Raw genomic sequence first — 17,947 nt, 5'->3', positions numbered from 1 at the left:
GTTTTATCTCTCGCTTTTATGACTGATCCATAGCGACACAATTAATAACAGATCCCTCACTATCAAAGACTGGCTCTCTAAGGAAACAAAATATTTGTAATTTAACATTACTGACCCATGTACCCATCTGAAATGTTCTTTTAGCCTCTTCGGGATTACTAGGTAATTGATGGACATAATGCTCTCCTGCTATGTGGAATTCATCGTGATCCAGTTAGCACCGTTCGCTGTACCATGTCGGCCAGAGGAATTTACAGTTTATATAAGCACGGATTTTAAGCGTCTTTTAGAACATATTCCCGAATGCATTCTTCATCAAGAGGCACTGTAACGTTATTTTTTCGTTTTCCGTCGTTCCTTTGTTGCTTCAAAATTCATGGAAGTGAGTTCTGTCTAAGAAACTAAATTAAAAGAAGTTTGTTTTTGCCATACGCGTTTCGCTCCTCTTATTTGTGAAGCATCTTCAGTGGCATTAGTACGTGTTTCTTTTTATACATATAATAAACGTATTATGTGGTGCTTACAATATGTTACTATGTTACATTTCGTCATGTTTTTCTCTTCTTTTTCAGATTAGTAAAACTTCTGCAGCAGAAATATTGTGATGTTAGGAAGCCACTAACAACCACTCCTGAGCAAAGTGATCAATTCTACATCAGAAACGTACGTACCTGTTGTCAGGGAACAAATGGAACACAGTCGAATGCTGAAGCATCGTACAAACACGTTGTATCATTTCGTGACTCAATAGAGCTTAATATTATATCATATCCAGTGGTACAACACTTTCAATTACCTAATTCGGTTCTGTTAATACTCACGCAGCATAGAAATTTTGTACCTTTCGCAGTACAGAGACGGTCCACACGCACTGCGTTTGATCAATTCTACATCAGAAACGTACGTACCTGTTGTCAGGGAACAAATGGAACACAGTCGAATGCTGAAGCATTGTACAAACACGTTGTATCATTTCGTGACTCAATAGAGCTTAATATTATATCATATCCAGTGGTACAACACTTTCAATTACCTAATTCGGTTCTGTTAATACTCACGCAGCATAGAAATTTTGTACCTTTCGCAGTACAGAGACGGTCCACACGCACTGCGTTGCTTACACAAGAGATGTCTTCCGATTAAACGAAAGTCGTCCAGTGACATACGGGGTGATTTCGTGAGCCTGTTACCAACACTCAAGGATGATGGAGGAGGGTAAATGTATCGGTCGGAGGTATGTGACTGTTGTCCGTGAATTTCAGAGTCGAAAGTACGTTCTGATACCTCTGACATTGGAATACATGTACAGGTACAGTTGTTGCTAAGATCGTTGATGTGGTAGTATGGACCAAAACAAGAAAGAAATTTAAGTAGATATGGGCTCTAAAATGCATACTGTAAGAGCTATTAGCATTTATTCATCTTCGACACTTCGAAAAACATCTGTTTTACTATAAGCTATTTAGTTTCCATATTTTTTGGGGGATATAGTATTGACCGAAACATGAGAAAAAAAGTGCCCCGTAAATATGGGCTCTAAGCTGTTTACCTTCAGGGCGATGGGCACTAGTTTATCAGAAGATAAGTGTTTCGTAGTAGCGAAGACGAAAAAGTGCTTATAGCTCAGCTCTTAAAGTATGCATTTTACAGCCCATATTTACCGGTCTCTTTTTGTTTTTGTTTTGGTCCAACTTCCACATATATACCACTGTCAGAAGTATCAGAACGATTTACACTTGTAACAACGACTCCGTCGTTTCCTCGCCTGGATCCTTTACCCAAAATTGATACCTTTACTGTTCTCCATCACCCCTGAGAGTTTGTAACATCACCACGGAATCACCCTCCATATTAAAATAATGGATGTGTGTGATGTCCTTAGGTTAGTTAGGTTTAATTAGTTCTACGTTCTAGGCGACTGATGACCTCAGAAGTTAAGTCTCATATTGTTCAGAACCATTTGTACCATTTGAACTATATGTAGCACTATTTGTGTTAATGATTCGTTGGCTCTCGCAAATTTATGAAACGTAGAACATTGACATTATATTTCACAAAGCTGTAATATTATCATGAAATCTTCCTTCAGGTTCACTATCAAACGTAACAGAAAGGTAGTTCATGTTCCTGTAAATCCAAATTCTTCTTCATTAGACATTTACATTTTCCTCGGCTTCAAACACTAAATACGTACGCTAAACAGTATAGGTTTCTAGAGGCCCTTTGAAGAAATCCTTCCAACACGTCCACATTCAGGATGAGTTCGCGTTCAGATTCATTATTCAAACAATACAATATGTCAAAAAATGTGAGAGATATAAAATTCATGTAAATCAACAATGTTTCTCTCTCAGGTATACGATCCTTTCGAATGTGTGTAAGTACGCTGTTGTGGGTTCCAGAAGCAAATGCCTGTGTTTTCTGTGTCGTATCATCAAACGATAAATGGAACCGAAAAAATGAAATATTTAATAGCCTAGAATTCTTTACAAAGTGGTTCAGTTGTAAGTGAGCTTGGTGTGTGGGTCAATATTAAAAATAACCCTAACCGAAACAATGTGCCAATTGATTTCTGTATTCTTAATATCAATTGTATAAATGTTGTTTGTGTAAACCTGTTTATGAACTTCACAATTGTGCAAATTACTACAGAGTATTGGTTGAAACAAGTGAAACTTAGCATGATTAAAATCATGTGACTAATAATGCAGTGAGTAGACGTTGAGGCACTGCGTTTACATTCTTTGATTTGTCCGTATTTCGAGTTGATGCATGGTTTGTAACCAGTTAAAGGAATATCCGATACCCAGAAGGTGTTCAATTGAAACACATTTAAAAGCTATGTTTAGTTACTGTGCAGCGGAAAAGTTTTAATTTACTGGTGTTATCGTTTTTTATTATAACTTTTAGTAGAAAAGTATGTTTAACAAAGGAAAATGCTCAAGTTACTGAGAATTACGACAAAATATTTTCTCTTGAACCTACGCTTCCTTCATCTGCAATGTAAGTATCGTAGCTTCTTGCATTGTTCAAATGTTCAAATGTGTGTGAAATCTTATGGGACGTAATTGCTAAGGTCATCAGTCCCTAAGATTACACACTACGTAACCTAAAGTATCCAAAGTACAAACACACACACACACCGATGCCCGAGGGAGGACTCGAAGTTCCGCCGGGACCATTTCTTGTATTAATCAGTTCTTTTAGCGAACCTGTTTCGTTGGACGAGTATGTGGGGAATCTGGTTCAAATGTCTCTTAACATCTGAGGTCATCAGTCCCCTAGAACTCAGAACTACGTAAACCTAACTAAACGAAGGACATCACACACATCCATGCTCGAGGCAGGATTCGAACCTGCGACAGTAGTGGTCGCGCGCATCCAGACTGTAGCGCCTAGAACCGCTCGGTCACTTCGGCCGGCGTATGTGGGGAGTGTAGTATCAGTTGCGGGACATTAGCGGTGTATTGTACGGGTCATACGACTATAATAGTTCTATCATTTCTACACTCTAATCTATTTTCTCCATGTGCTTAAAATATAGGCCGTCGTTGTTGTTGGGAACTCCGAATCCATAAGCCAGGCGTTGCTCCTGGACTCAGGCAAGAGGGACATCTAACGAAATTTCACTGATGCTGTAGTGTGCTTAGGGACTGTGCGGTCCCGACACACAATGGATTTGTGGAATGCTCTCTCTTTTGTATTGTAATATGCCTATCTGTCAACATAAATGTGAATATTGCTTCTGTATAAATTTCTGGTGTACTTTTTGGAAGTGAGTCGTTCCTTACGTTGTGATTTTTTAAATCATGATTTGTATATGGTGCTGTGTGTTGTTCCGTCTCTAGATTACTGATGTATCGAGAGAAGAAGGTTTAAGGCATACTTCAGCTTCATGTTTAATGACTTATACTTGTATACTCACCACGGTCATAATGAAATATTCTTGTATTGTATACCCATCATGAAGCTCGTAACTTCCAGCTAGCTATATAGAAGCTATGAGTTCCTGAGACATAGTCGTGAGGAATTATTTGCCAACCCACTAATTGATTTGCAGGATACAAATTCTTGAATCTTACGTTAGTAGGTCATTTCCATGACAGCTCTGTCACCCATTTGTCTTGGAAGTGAGTTTCAGATCATTCTTGTGGGATTTAATTATTATAATTTTATTTTTCCCTGCAACTACCCGTAATGGGCAACGCTAGACTACATAAAACTGATAGTACAGTATCGATGAGGTGTAAGTATTAAAGGTTACAATCATAGTACTATAGTTCAGGGTAATCTCCACGATCTATCAAGGACGCTGTGTAAATTCCTCAGTCGGCACTTCTCTCAACTAAGTGTGATTCGTATCTTTCACCTGCATAATTCCTACGAAGTTACACCTAACGTCATCTCACCAATGAATGTATCTTTTTTAAGGTTGTATGACGGTGGTGGTGTGGATTTTGATGATGATGACTAATATCATTGGCAAGATGGTGTAGGACGTTCAAGGTCTTCAGCGTACTTCAACTGAGTATGACCCCTGCCATAGCGCCCCCTTTACAGTACTGCCATTCAGTTTTTCAAACAGAACTGTATATTAATGCCCTAAGAACGTTTATGATCAAGCTTTAATGATCTCTCTATTTATCTCTTGGTATATTCTTATCATTTCAAAGAGACTGCACGTCAAACATTGTGACTATGCAACAGCCTCAGTATTGAATTAGTTGGATGAACGCTATATGCTGCTTTGCTTGTGAATGTTAAAAGTAAAAAATTCTATGATACTGCAAGCAAATAAAGTATATTAGTTGGAGGGGGCGGAGAATGGGGTAGGTAGTAACTTTCTTTCGCTTGTAGCAGTGTCCCGCGGTTTCCACATGGTCGGCATTGTTAGAGTCGGAGTGTAACTAAGGTGGGATGTGGGAACCAGCCCAGTTTTCACTACTGGGGATGTAGAAAACCGCCTAAAAACCACTGGCTGGCCCACCGACACGCGTCGTTAATCCGCTGGGCAGATTCGATCCGGGACAGGCGCTCCTACCCGAGTCCAGGTAGCAGCACATTAACGCTCTCGGCTAACCTGCCAGTAACAGGGTAGGTAGCATCTGGACCTACAAATAGAAATTTTCTTAAAATGAGCTGGTACATATATGTATTTTAAGTGTGCCGTAGGTTGTTTTAGATATGAAGTAAAATTTAAAAAGCTTCTTTGGTCTAAGACACACTGGTTGGTGGCTTGTATGAAAATATGTAATGCCGTGGAAACCTTTACATCCTTAAAATCAAGAATTAATTCGTTTCATTTTAAACGCAGAGGCAGATCTTCAGTTCGGCTCGCGCTAACAATTTAGACCATGGAGTCAGGTCTATCCGGAATATTAAATGTCTGAGGAAAAATAAGAGGCCGCAAAATCTTTTGAATTATTAATGGCTTACATTTAGGAGCAGCAGTGTTTACCTAAATACTTGTTTTTCTTCCCGCCCTCAGCTTACCGATCCTACCTGATATTTATTATGCATTACCGGTTTCAACGATGGTCTCTTGACGCCTTCATAAACCGAGGATTACCGAATGAACGTTTGTGCTACGAAGTGTTTACTGGTGTTTTTAATCCCTCTGCCCTCTGTTTATTTTTCTTGTTGAATCTATTTAAGCTCTTCACGTTCCTCAGTCACACAAAATCATATAAATGCTTTAACACTGTTGATGCAAATATTGAAAGCAGGACTATTTTTTTTATTATTTAGATCAGTAGCATTACTGCGATATGTCTTTCAACAATGGGTTATTTAAGTTCCTTGGTACGCCAGAAATTTTAGAAGTTTTCCGCTGTTCCTCCAAAAGATCTTTTTCTTTTGTGTACTCGGTGGTGTAATTCGCACATAGCCAGGGGAGAACTTTTCGATGTAGTGGTATACAGAAATCATAGTATGGAATAAATGACGTAGAAAATTATAGCGAGTCCTGGAGACGTGCTTGGCTGTCGTAAACTGCTGAGAGGGCTGAGCAGGAGATGTGGAATTTGGTCCCAGCTGGAGAGCTTAATATAGAGGCTCATAACCCTGGCCTTCTCTTGTCACAAAGCTTCCTTTCTCATGTCATATTCACTGTGACATAACCGAGGTTCTATTAGTCGTGTTTGTGAGGGAGGGAGGGGGGGGGGGCACCACGGATTTCCTCTAGTCTGCCTTTGGCAGTGGTGAGGTGCATACGCCTGTTGTGCTGCTTGCGGGCGAGTGTGTGTTCGTTTAAATCCACGTAGCGCCTTGCCTCAGAATCCGATTCCACCTACCAGCGTGGCGTTTTGCTACCGCCAAGCCACAATTAAATTAACTTTACCTTTGTACGACCGAAGGCGTATGAAGCAGAAAGTTCTATACAGGTTGACCTGCGTCTCACGCCACAAGACGTTCTCGGAATTCAGTTTTCGATCCTAAGTATTACTGTGTATAGAAAGCTGGCGCCGACTTCGTGCGGCGCCACGCTAATGCTCTCAAGTTACGATACTCTTGACATACATATATGGACTGTCGTGGTTGATCACGTTGGTTTTGTCTTCCGAACATTGCTGGTTTTCGAACTCCCATTTGAAGTACCGTCGAACTTGTGGCAGCCGTCTTTAAACCTTACGACAACGTTGTCATTATGTCAGCTAACACATGGAAGACTTCAAAATATGTCGTGTCTCCAGTGGTGTCCGTCAGATAGAAACTGAACTACAGAGACGTGCCTTCGTACTTGGTTACTGCCAGCTCCAGGGCTATCGTCATTTACGGTGGTCAACTGCACATGTGTTCATGTTGCGGCCGTGAAGGCCATATCTGTCTCTGACATAGACTGATTTAGACGCCGATCGGAGACGTCGCTCTTCCTGCGGCGCCCGCTGTGTTACCTCTATCTTACGCGTCTGCAGCTGTGCTGCCTGCTGCGTCCCCTCTACATCAGTCGGTACCTGCGTCAACGACGCGATGGACGTTTCGCCTGTCTCTCCTACACTCGCGCAGAAGGCTACACAAATGAACGATGACCGTCAGCAGGTAAAAGCTGTCTCTCCCAACCCCATAGATGATGATCACGGAGCTGTACCGATCTTCGCTGGCCACAAGACGGAAGATAACCACTCACCATTCGACACCGAACAGCATTTTAGGATGCAGCGGTAGCCAAGGAAACGGAAGAGACAACGCCATACTCCTTCCGATGACTGCCTCCATGTATGCACAAGATGACGACCATGTTACTAATGGTGCGCTGTTCTCTGACGCCTTAACACCTAACGACGAGACGTCCATTTCCTCCTCCATCTCCAGCGTATGCGTTCCACCGCCTTCCACTGATGTGGTTGACTCTCTTTATGTGTTCACGCTACCTCTGGGCGTACCTCTGGTAGTGTTCCACTGAACCAGCTGGGTGAGAGGTCTTTATTCTGGGCGGACGACGTCGATACTGAGGATGGACATTCTGGAGGTGTTGCACCCCCCTTGGTGTGGTCAGCTGCGTCCCCGTCACAGTGACAGGAGTTACTTGTTTCCCTACCCATGTTTGGATCTCCCGTTCTCCTGGCGATGGTAGTTTTTCACACTTATGCATTGCCACGGTCAATGTCAACACCATTCGCGTTCACCACAAACTGGTTTTTCTCCATGGCAAGCTGTATGCTGTGGATGCTGAAGTTGCTCTCGTTCAGGAAGTGCTCATTGCAACTTTCTGTGCAGCTCTTCTGGTAGTGGGATCGCGATCCTGTTACGTGACGGTGTCCTGGCTGATGAAGCTGCCTATTTTCCTGATGCCAAAGGTGTGGCTCTCACGTTTAGTGACGTCAGGTCGTCAATGTCTATGAGCCATTTGCTTGGGGTCGCCGATGTGAAAGTTCCACCTTCTTCTCAAGGGCAGTCACGTCTCTTTTTCTAGGTCGACAGGATACATTGATCATGGAAGGATACTTCAACTGTACCCACGCACCCTATGACCAACCAGCAAGTCACTCTCCGTACACGGCGCTAGTGACAACTCTGCAGCCCCTCAGGCTTGCTGATCCTTGGGAGCATGTTCATGGCGACCGTCCTGCGTTTATTCATTTCACAAGCCATTCTTCCAGCTGCCTCGATCTTGTTTACATCTCCGGGGCGATATCGTCAGTAGGTTGCAGCCTGCTGAAGTCTGGCCTTTTGCATTCTCTGACCGTGACGCATATATTTGCGCCATCAGTCTCTGCCGCCAAAGAGTGTGGCGCGGCAGTGCACGATGCAAACTGAACACGGCCCACCTAACTTTACCCGATTGCCGGCAGCTCTTAGAGACCATGTGGACCACTTGTTGTCGACACCGCGATGCTTATCAGTCTACCCTGTCCTGGTGGCTGCTCTGTGCAAAGCCTGCATTTCGCAAGGCCTAGGTTGGATACGGAAGGGAGGTTGTCGCGTGGTGGCAATGAACTCAGGAATTCTATTTCACCATTCTCTGGGAATGTACTATGAAGTCGTATTCGCCAGAGCGCCAGGCGATGGTGAATCGTGGCAAGGCACAGCTCACATCCCCGCCACCTTGATGAAGTTATGTTCAGGATGCGCACACAAGACAGGTTAGTACAAGAGCGTCGAGCTATGTATCATCTCATAGTGGAATAATGCCACCGTCGGAGGAATTTGATTAATGTTCTTAGTACCGTTGATGGGCGGCGTTTTGATACTCAACGGGATCAGGGTCTGGCATATGCTGTCCTCTGAACAAAGTTGCCGCCCTGCCAACATTACAGCGGTCCCTAGACTCTCCTTTGGCTCGGTTCCTGTGGATGCGTCGATGGATAAGCTTGCTAACGTCACAGAGGGCGAAGTCCGTGATGCTGTCCAGGCGAGTTCTACGAGCAGGTCGCCTGACCGCGACGATTTCCCCCATCGGGCATTACGTCCCCTTCTGGCGCCAGTATTCATGGATACTTGTCAGGACCTTACGCCACCTTTCGTGCCTATTCGAGGCGGTTTCCTCGATTGTTTCGTCATTCCCATCCATAAGCCTAGGGGTGCGTCACGGATATGCGACTGTCACCCGATGACGTTAATCTACAGCGACACAAAGATCTTTACCCTTCTTTGATTTTATCCATACCGGATGAGAGGTCGTGGTTGTGAATGTCAATGTTAAAAAATATATCGGCTCAACCACTTGTTTATGGTGTAAAACACTAAGATTGACGCGTTTCGGAAGTCAAGCTTCCTCATCAGAATAATAAAAAGTAAAAGAACCTGTTAAAACTCGCTAAAATGGAACATGCAACAGGCACAATAAAATTGATAATAAAATTAAAACATCGTGGCTACTTCCCTTGTTGCAGCCGTGTCTTCCAAGGTGCATCTCCACATAGTCGTCAAAATATAAATAACTCTAAAATGGTGTCGCTTATGGTGTTCAGCATCTAACCACATGGCTCTCTCCTCTATCGTTGTAAATCGCCCGTGCGTCTTCGTTTATACCACACACCACGTAGCCAAACGCGTCAATCTTAGTGTTTTGCACTATAAACAAGTGGTTGAGCCGATATATTTTTTAACATTTACCCTTCTGTTGGCTGCGCGGCTTAAACGGACGGATGGGTATGTGATTTGTTCCGAACAAACTTTTCTGGAAGGTGCCAATAGCGCCCACATTGCCCTCTGTAGCTATCGGGACATAATCGCTTTTGCTCAAGCTCGTCGTATGCCTGGACTTCTGGCAGCTCTTGACTTCAGCCTGGCGTTCGATCGGGTAGATCATACCTGGACGAGGTGCTCTGCAGTATGGGATACCATGATAATACCGTCGACGTCGTAATGCGTCTCCTTCGTGGAGTTACGTCTCATGTACACACTCCTCCAATCTCGGTTTGTCGATCAGTGCATCAAGGCTGCCCGGTCTCTGCGCTGTTGCATGCTTTCGCCATGGATCCGTTGCTCTGCGGCCTCCGTCAACGCCTCTCTCGGATGTCTCTCGGTGACCATGTATTCAGCTGCACAGTTTATGCATACGATCTCGTCATCGTTCTCCGTAGCGGTGCTGAGGTCTGGGAGTCACTGACGTAGGTAATTACATAGGGCGAAGCTCCTGATAGCTGCCTTAACGGCCGCAAATCGAGTGCCATCGCTGCACGTGCGAGGCTTCTTGCGGACAGCGCTGCTACTGTGTGTGTAGCTGATACTAATCGATACTTAGGACTCGATTTCGCATGTGATCTGCGGCACACGATTGCCCTCAACTAAGGTGCCCACTCTCCCAACTACGGGCTGGGCTCTTAGATCATCGTCTGCGAGCACTCGCTTTTCTGCCGCGGACACAATATATAAATCTATCTTTGGTGTCACGTATCCCCCACGTGGCACAGACACTTCGTATTCCGCCATCCACGGCCCGTCACATGTCATCGGCATTGAGTTCATTAGTTTGCCAAAGTTTGCTATTCAAGATAAGGTACGAGACCCTCACCCTCCCGCAGGGCAGGGGCGGATTGGTCTGCATCATGTCCCTGACAGAGAGATAACTCTTTTCGTTGGTTCTCATATGGCGTTGTGGCCCCGTTGCCCTGCGTGCCTTACCAGCCTATTGTTGGAGGCTCTTGCACCACCCTCAGCACCTATCACGCTTTCCGACGGCCCGCCGCTCTTCTTTTACTTTTGTCACTTTTCCCTCGACCTGAGCTTTCTGCGATAATGCCAGTGCACTTCACATCGACGAAGGCGATCTATGGCTTTCTTCAGAGGCACAGATCGCCGAATATGGTTGAGGGGAAGCATCCCCACTTCGAGTGGCGTGCAGTCGAGACTGATGTCCAGTCTGCATGGCACATTACTGCCAATGGGGAGCCAGTACGCCGGTCACGCCTTAACGGGACCTTGCAGACACCCCGTTATATGTCTCCTGTGATGTTTTGGACACAGACGAACATCGCCTGATGCGCAAATCGGCAAGAGGTGTCTGGTTATTGGTGCGACAGATGTTGTCCCTAATTACCCTTACGACCCCTGATCGGATATCTACTGCTCTTCTTTACTGGCGCCGGATAATTCCCACAAGGGAAGACGAAGTGGATTAGTGGACATAAAACTCAATACATGCTTGCTGATGGCGAGAAAAGTATCCTTGATTTTTGGCAGTTCCTTAATGAACGCCACTGTGCAGTTGTTCGCAATCCAAAACTCAGAATTTTTTCTTTCCAGCGTTTTCCTTAACGCACCCCACAGCTGTGGTGTTCCTGTCATAAAAAGTTGATCCCTGCCTCTTCCACACTTATACTCGATATATTCACTGGTAACCGGATTGTTCTTCTCGAAATGGCTATACGTTTATTGTCTCAATTAATCTGAGGTATTTCTGCGCCCTCCTCATCGCTTGATGCCCATTTCCTGATGTTCTCGGTGGGCGCCAGGGAGGTTCCTATGGAAAAAAAAAACTGCTTTAAGCAAGACGTCCGCGGTCCCGAAATCTAAACACACCACTGTGTAAATTTTGATTAATGATGAGTATTGGCGGCCGAAGATTCCGCCTTAAGAAGTCACCCTCTTGTGTCACCGGCTTTCTCAAACAAGAGAGCGGAGGAGTAGATAGAGGTACAGGGCGCTCTTGTCCCTGAAGTGGGATAGTGCCCCTAAAGGCGGAAGAAGCACCTATGATAAACTGCATGAAGATGCAGAAGGCAATAGAAACCACTGCATTGAAGACGCATAACATGTATCCACAGGACATATGGCCTGGATTGAAAAAGTGTCAAGATGATCTCTCCACTGGCAAAATATTCCGGAATAGGTCCATTCGGATCTCTGGGAGGGACTACCAAAGGAGGAAAAGGAGAAAAGTATTGAATAACCAACGAAAGGATAGCTTTACATGAGTCGGAGCGTGGGATGTCAGGATCTTGACTGTGCCAGGGAAGCTACAAAATCTGAAAGTGGAAATGCTAAGGCTCAATCTAGATATAGTAGGGGACCATGCATGTGCATGGTATACGATATATTCCCGACATTTCAAGTGGGTCCCTTTTCTCCTTTGTCGATCTAAGACACTCCTTGATCTTCCTTGTCGGTTTGAAAATCGTCTTTACGCCGTGTTTACGCAATATACCGTATACCATGCACATGCGAAAGAGTTTATGTCAGAATGACTGGACGATCAATCAACACCAGGATCAAAGAACATAAGCCACATTGCAGGTTGGGGCAGGTGGAGAAATCGGCCGTGGCAGAGCACGCACTTAGTGATACTGACCACGTAATAAAACTCGCCGACACGGAAGTTCCGGTGGTAGAGAATCACTATCACACGCACTTGTTCAGAGAAGCTGTAGAAATAAAAAAAAGACACGGGAACAGTTTCAACAAGAAAGAGGAAAGCCTTAGGGTAAACGGATCCTGGCTTCCCGTACTGCATCGAACGGCCGTCGCAGGTAGGAAGAGGAGAACCGCACCAGAAATGACCGCGGAGAAGCCCTCGGATGTTGGCGCACCAGGTACATATAGTCTGCGGCCGCGAGCTCGGCTCCAGTTCACCACCGGCAGTGGAGGGTGAAGCTTTGACAATGCCAGCCACTCGTGCTGGCGAAACGTCAGTAAAATCATTAGATGAACGTCGGCCGAAGAACCCGATGCAGAAGTCAATAGGCAGTTTGTCAACAAGTGGCCACGAAAGTCTTAACAGTTTTGTAATCTGTGTGGGGATAGGATAAATTGTTTTATACCTTTCAGTCCGTTTTAGAAAGGTGTTATAAATAATGCTGTATGTAAGGTTTGGAGAAATGTAATTAGTGATCCTCACACTCAAACATTCAGGCTCTGTCGCCAGCTCAGGAATTTTGCAGAAATCTAGCAGTTTTGACATAAAACTTCATTACAAGGCTCTCAGTTTTCTAAAATGGTGTATCTTGCATTGGAGTAAACGACTCTATCATGTTGTTTAACTGTACCCCAATCAGATGAATTCAGTTGTAAAAATAACTGACAGCTGCAAATGATTGTTAAAACTAACCGGTATAAAAAAGCCGTAATAGCGATAATCGTTTGACCCACCTCTACAGGGAGCGGCCCTACCAGTCCACACAATACAGAAACCAGGAAGAAGCGAACAAGTACCCTACATAGTACCCTGGCCGATTGAGCCGTGATCTATCAGTAATGTGATCTATCAGTATCAGTAATGTGATTACACTCGTCATGGATCGCACACCACAAAAAAAATTTATTGATACAAATGTAATGTATCTCCCACATTATTATATGATGTAGTCGACGGTTTATTGGTTTAACGCCAAACTATGTAAATTATAACGGATTTGCAGACGAAACTTAAAAGAGAAGACATTTTAAAGCAGAAATATTCCAGGGCTTTCAAAATAACGCTGATGCTGTGACGACTTTTAGTGCTACTCTTGTTTGTTCCAATTTCTTTAACTGCACTTATTAAAATTTTAGTTACTTATGTATTTAAACAAGACGTTTTGTGTTTTTAAAATTATGTTCCATTGTAAAATGTGCCGAAGTAAACTATGCCACTGGTTAATGCATGCAGTTACCGCATTGCACAACTGTATATATCCACCTTATTTTAGTTATATCCACCTTATTTTAGTTATATCCACCTTATTTGTTTTATGTACATAAGCTTTTATAAAGTACAATAAAATAAAAACATGATAAAAATACGAATTTTGAGGTTAAATAAAGGCAAAAGATAAAGATGTTGTCGATGCATCATATATACAAGGCAGGCGCTGTAAATTGCTATGACAATCACTGAAACCAGCGGTGTGTTGTAAACAGTGGCCTCAGTGTGAACTGCCTCTCACATGAATGATCAAGTTAAGAGTATGAGCATATTCAAGTATTTTTAACCTTTTAACTAACATTTAGTAGTACGTATTTTGAGACTGACTTACACTGAAGGCTTATGTAACTGTATGTTTAAGAAGACATGCATGTTACCTTATTGTAACTGGTTCTTCACACGTTCCTTAACTGAAGATGGCCGTACAATGACTGAGTTCTAGATATCCAGTAAACATCATTGCGAGTAATTGCTGTACTTTTAATTATTTTAAAAATATCAGACGATCTGAGTGACATATAAGGTTTGTAAACACCTGTTTCATATAATACACTGAACAAAAAAAAAAAAAAAAAAAAAGAAATTCTAGGGCGCTGCTGGAAGATCAGTTTGGTTTAAAAATTTTAAACGCACGAGTGTAGTATTCTGACTTAGCGCATAGAAGTTAAGACCACACCAAACGTAAGCCAGGAGAGATTTTTTATGTTTGTGGACCTCTAATGAAAGAGGATGAAGTAAGATACGAAATCTTAAGACGAGCTCTGTTAAATGCTACAAAACGCAAGCAAGAGTAATAACGGGCAACGAATACAAGTATGTATATCAACGGGAGCAGTACAGTTTGAGAGTCAATAAATACTATTTTCTTTTCAGAAAGTTGTACGGGAGGATTTCACGTTATCACTATGAAAAGAGTCCATCGGTTCACGTCATGTAACTTGATTTATTTTGTGATTTACGTGTCATATTAGTTGCGCCTTTATATAGTCTGTCATGCAAGGTTTTACCATGGCAAGACAGCACTAAACCTGTCAAGTAAAGATGGACCAAGCTATTGTTAGATTTTACTTATGTGAGGGGATACTATTTTTGTGACCGTGTAGTTAGAGCCGCCATGTCACGGATTGCGCAGTCGCTCCCGCCGGAGGTTAGAGTCCTCCCTCGGGCGTGTGTGTGTGTTGTTCTTAGCATAAGTGTTTAAGTAGTGTTTAAGTCTAGGGACCGATGACCTCAGCAGTTTTATCCCTTAGGAATTCACACACATTTGAACTACTTTTCCTCTATCCTGCATTCCGCGAGGGTTTGTCGCTGGGTGATTTCGTGGGTGTTTAAAAAAAAGTAGAGGGAGACATAGAAGGAAATGACCGCTGACAAAGATAAAAAATCGGCTCACGGGGCGAGAGAGTTGGTTGAGAATTTGAAACTCAATGAGTCTCATCCCTCCACTTTTTAAACAGAGGAACCGTTCTCTATCCAGCCTCAATTTAGACACGACGGAGAAGGGTACAGGGACTGATAAGGATGGAAAAGTTAAACATGGAGCGAGGAGCTGGTTGGACATTTCAAACTCAAAGAATCTCTCCATTCCACCTTTTGGCAGCAGAGAGACCTTTCGCCAGTAGAGGTGGTTTTCAAACAATCCTGGCTAGGCCCGGTAAGTGAATTGACGAGTTTTTCGGAGAAGTCCCCTTTGGAAGAAAGTATCAGAATGGGTTAATGTGATATTTATCGTTTTCAATTCCTTTTACTTTAGGCTGAAAGTGATAAGGAAATGTTTGATTTATTCCGTAATTTGCGGTATCTTTGCTTAGAAAGATATAGTGAGGTGACCATTGGTCATGCAGTAGTCAGTTATGAGTAACGCTCTTGTGGTAGGTTATCGTCTGAGATACTTCATTAAAACTTCTGTCAAATTACATCTGTGAAAAGACTTAGACTGATTTCCTTTCAGTGCGTTTTTCGTTTGTTGTAACAAGTTGTGTTGCCATGCTACTAGTTATGGTTGAGATATCAGACAGATGGAAACCCAGTTCTAAGCAAAGAAGGGAAAGCAGAAAGGTGGAAGGAATATATAGAGGGTCTATACAAGGGCGATGTACTTCAGGACAATATTATAGAAATGGAAGAGGATGTAGATGAAGATGAAATGGGAGATACGATACTGCGTGAAGAGTTTGACAGAGCACTGAAAGACCTGAGTCGAAACTAAGCCCCCGGAGTAGACAACATTCCATTGGAACTACTGACAGCCTTGGGAGAGCCAGTCCTGACAAAACGCTACCATATGGTGAGCATGATGTATGAGACAGGCGAAATACCCTCAGACGTCAAGAAGAATATAATAACTCCAATCGCAAATAAAGCAGGTGTTGACAGATGTGAAAATTACCAAACTACCATTTTAATAAGTCACAGCTGCAAATTACTAACGCGAATTCTTTACAGAAGAATGGAAAAACTAGTAGAAGCCGACATCGGGGAAGATCAGTTTGGATTCCGTAGAAATGTTGGAACACGTGAGGCAATAGTGACCCTACGACTTATCTTAGAAGCTAGATTAAGGAAGGGCAAACCTGCGTTTCTAGCATTTGTAGCCTTGGAGAAAGCTTTTGACAATGTTGACTAGAATACTCTTTCAAATTCTGAAGGTGGCAGGGATAAAACGTTTCTGAAGAAGAGAAATTTGTTAACATCGAGTGTAGATTTAAGTGTCAGGAAGACATTTCTGAAAGTATTGGTATGGAATGTAGCCATGTATGGAAGTGAAACATGGACGATAAATAGTTTGGACAAGAAGAGAATAGAAGTTTTCGAAATGTGGTGCTACAGAAGAATGCTGAAGATTAGATGGGTAGATCACATAACTAATGAGGAAGTATTGAACAGGATTGGGGAGAAGAGAAGTTTGTGGCACAACTTGACCAGAAGAAGGGATCGGTTGGTAGGACATGTTCTGAGGCATCAAGGTTTCACTGGCTGTATTATTATTTGCTTTGTTTTATTATTACACGCGTAACAACTAATATATGAAATAAAATATATTACTACGAAATGAGCACCGAAATACCTTTTAGCGACGCTGTGCTGTGCCTTTCTTTGGATCATTAATTTTCAACAAAACAAAATATATTATGTTCTTATTCTTCTGGATCTGGATTTCTATTAAAGGGACATTTTTTCGTTACTGTAAGTCACTATAAAGTTCAACATATCTGCCTTACTTTATAGTTATTGAAAAGGTTAATGAAAATTACTTTGTTATCAATACTGATGTTACAGTACGCAATGATTGTTCAACATCAAAATTTTGCACTGTATTTTTGTTAACAGTGAAACACCAATAAGTACCACGACTAACATGAGAACGTGAGACTATTATCGGAGAAAAAGATGTTTTTACTATAAGGTTTGCCAGACCGGAACTAAGCACAGCAAGATTTCTTTTATGTTATGGAGGTAAATTATCTTCTTGCACTGTTGATAATATATTATCAGCAGCCCACGTCAACCTGTAAAACACATCATAAAATCTGCTGCTCAGCTCTGCAACTCCGAAAGCTGAAAGAAATAATTTTATTTGACTATTACCTGTCCGCCTCTTTGCGGTATGATTGGTTTCATTTAATGCAGTTTGAATGCGCCGCGGCAGCGGTTCGTTCTTTCGTAGCGCAGCTTTGCACCACGAATAATATTTAAATAACTGAAAATGTCTTAAAGGGATGGGATAAAATACCAGGCAAGCTTATTACACATCATAATGCAAGGTTTCACTAAGTAACTCTATTCAAAACATTTAAACAAATCAATTAATTACACACCTTTCCAAGGTTATGTCTAATGGCGTCCCTCTCACAATCTTGACAAAAGAATGCTACGCAAGCGTACAATATAATGTCACAGGCTCTTCCTACTAACTTAAGTACAAGAAGACGACAGAGAAATTAATGTTCTTTTTTTACTATTTATACTAGTCACCTATTCTCATCTTTGTTTGATATTTAATAAGTATCGTCTGTGGCGGTTTCAGTACTCGCCGACACAAATATTATCTAAATAAAAAAAGTACATACTTCTATACAAGAACAAAACATGACACACAATGTTTTCTCTTTATTACATAATATGTCTTTTGCTAAGAGACGTTACAAAGGGATCACCAATTTAGTATTGGAGGGCAGCGTGGAGGGTAAAAATCATTGAGGGAGACCAAGAGATGACTACACTAAGCAGATTAAGAAGGATGTAGGTTGCAGTGGGTACTGGGAGATGAAGAAGCTTGCACAGGATAGAGTAGCATGGAGAGCTGCATCAAACCAGTCTCAGGACTGAAGACCACAACAACAACAACATCAGACAGAATTAGCATCTCTCTGGATTCCAGCG

The sequence above is a fragment of the Schistocerca gregaria genome, chromosome 2 (genome assembly GCF_023897955.1).
Source record: "Schistocerca gregaria isolate iqSchGreg1 chromosome 2, iqSchGreg1.2, whole genome shotgun sequence".
NCBI lineage: Eukaryota > Metazoa > Arthropoda > Insecta > Orthoptera > Acrididae > Schistocerca > Schistocerca gregaria.
This window is presented reverse-complemented; position numbering follows the sequence as displayed.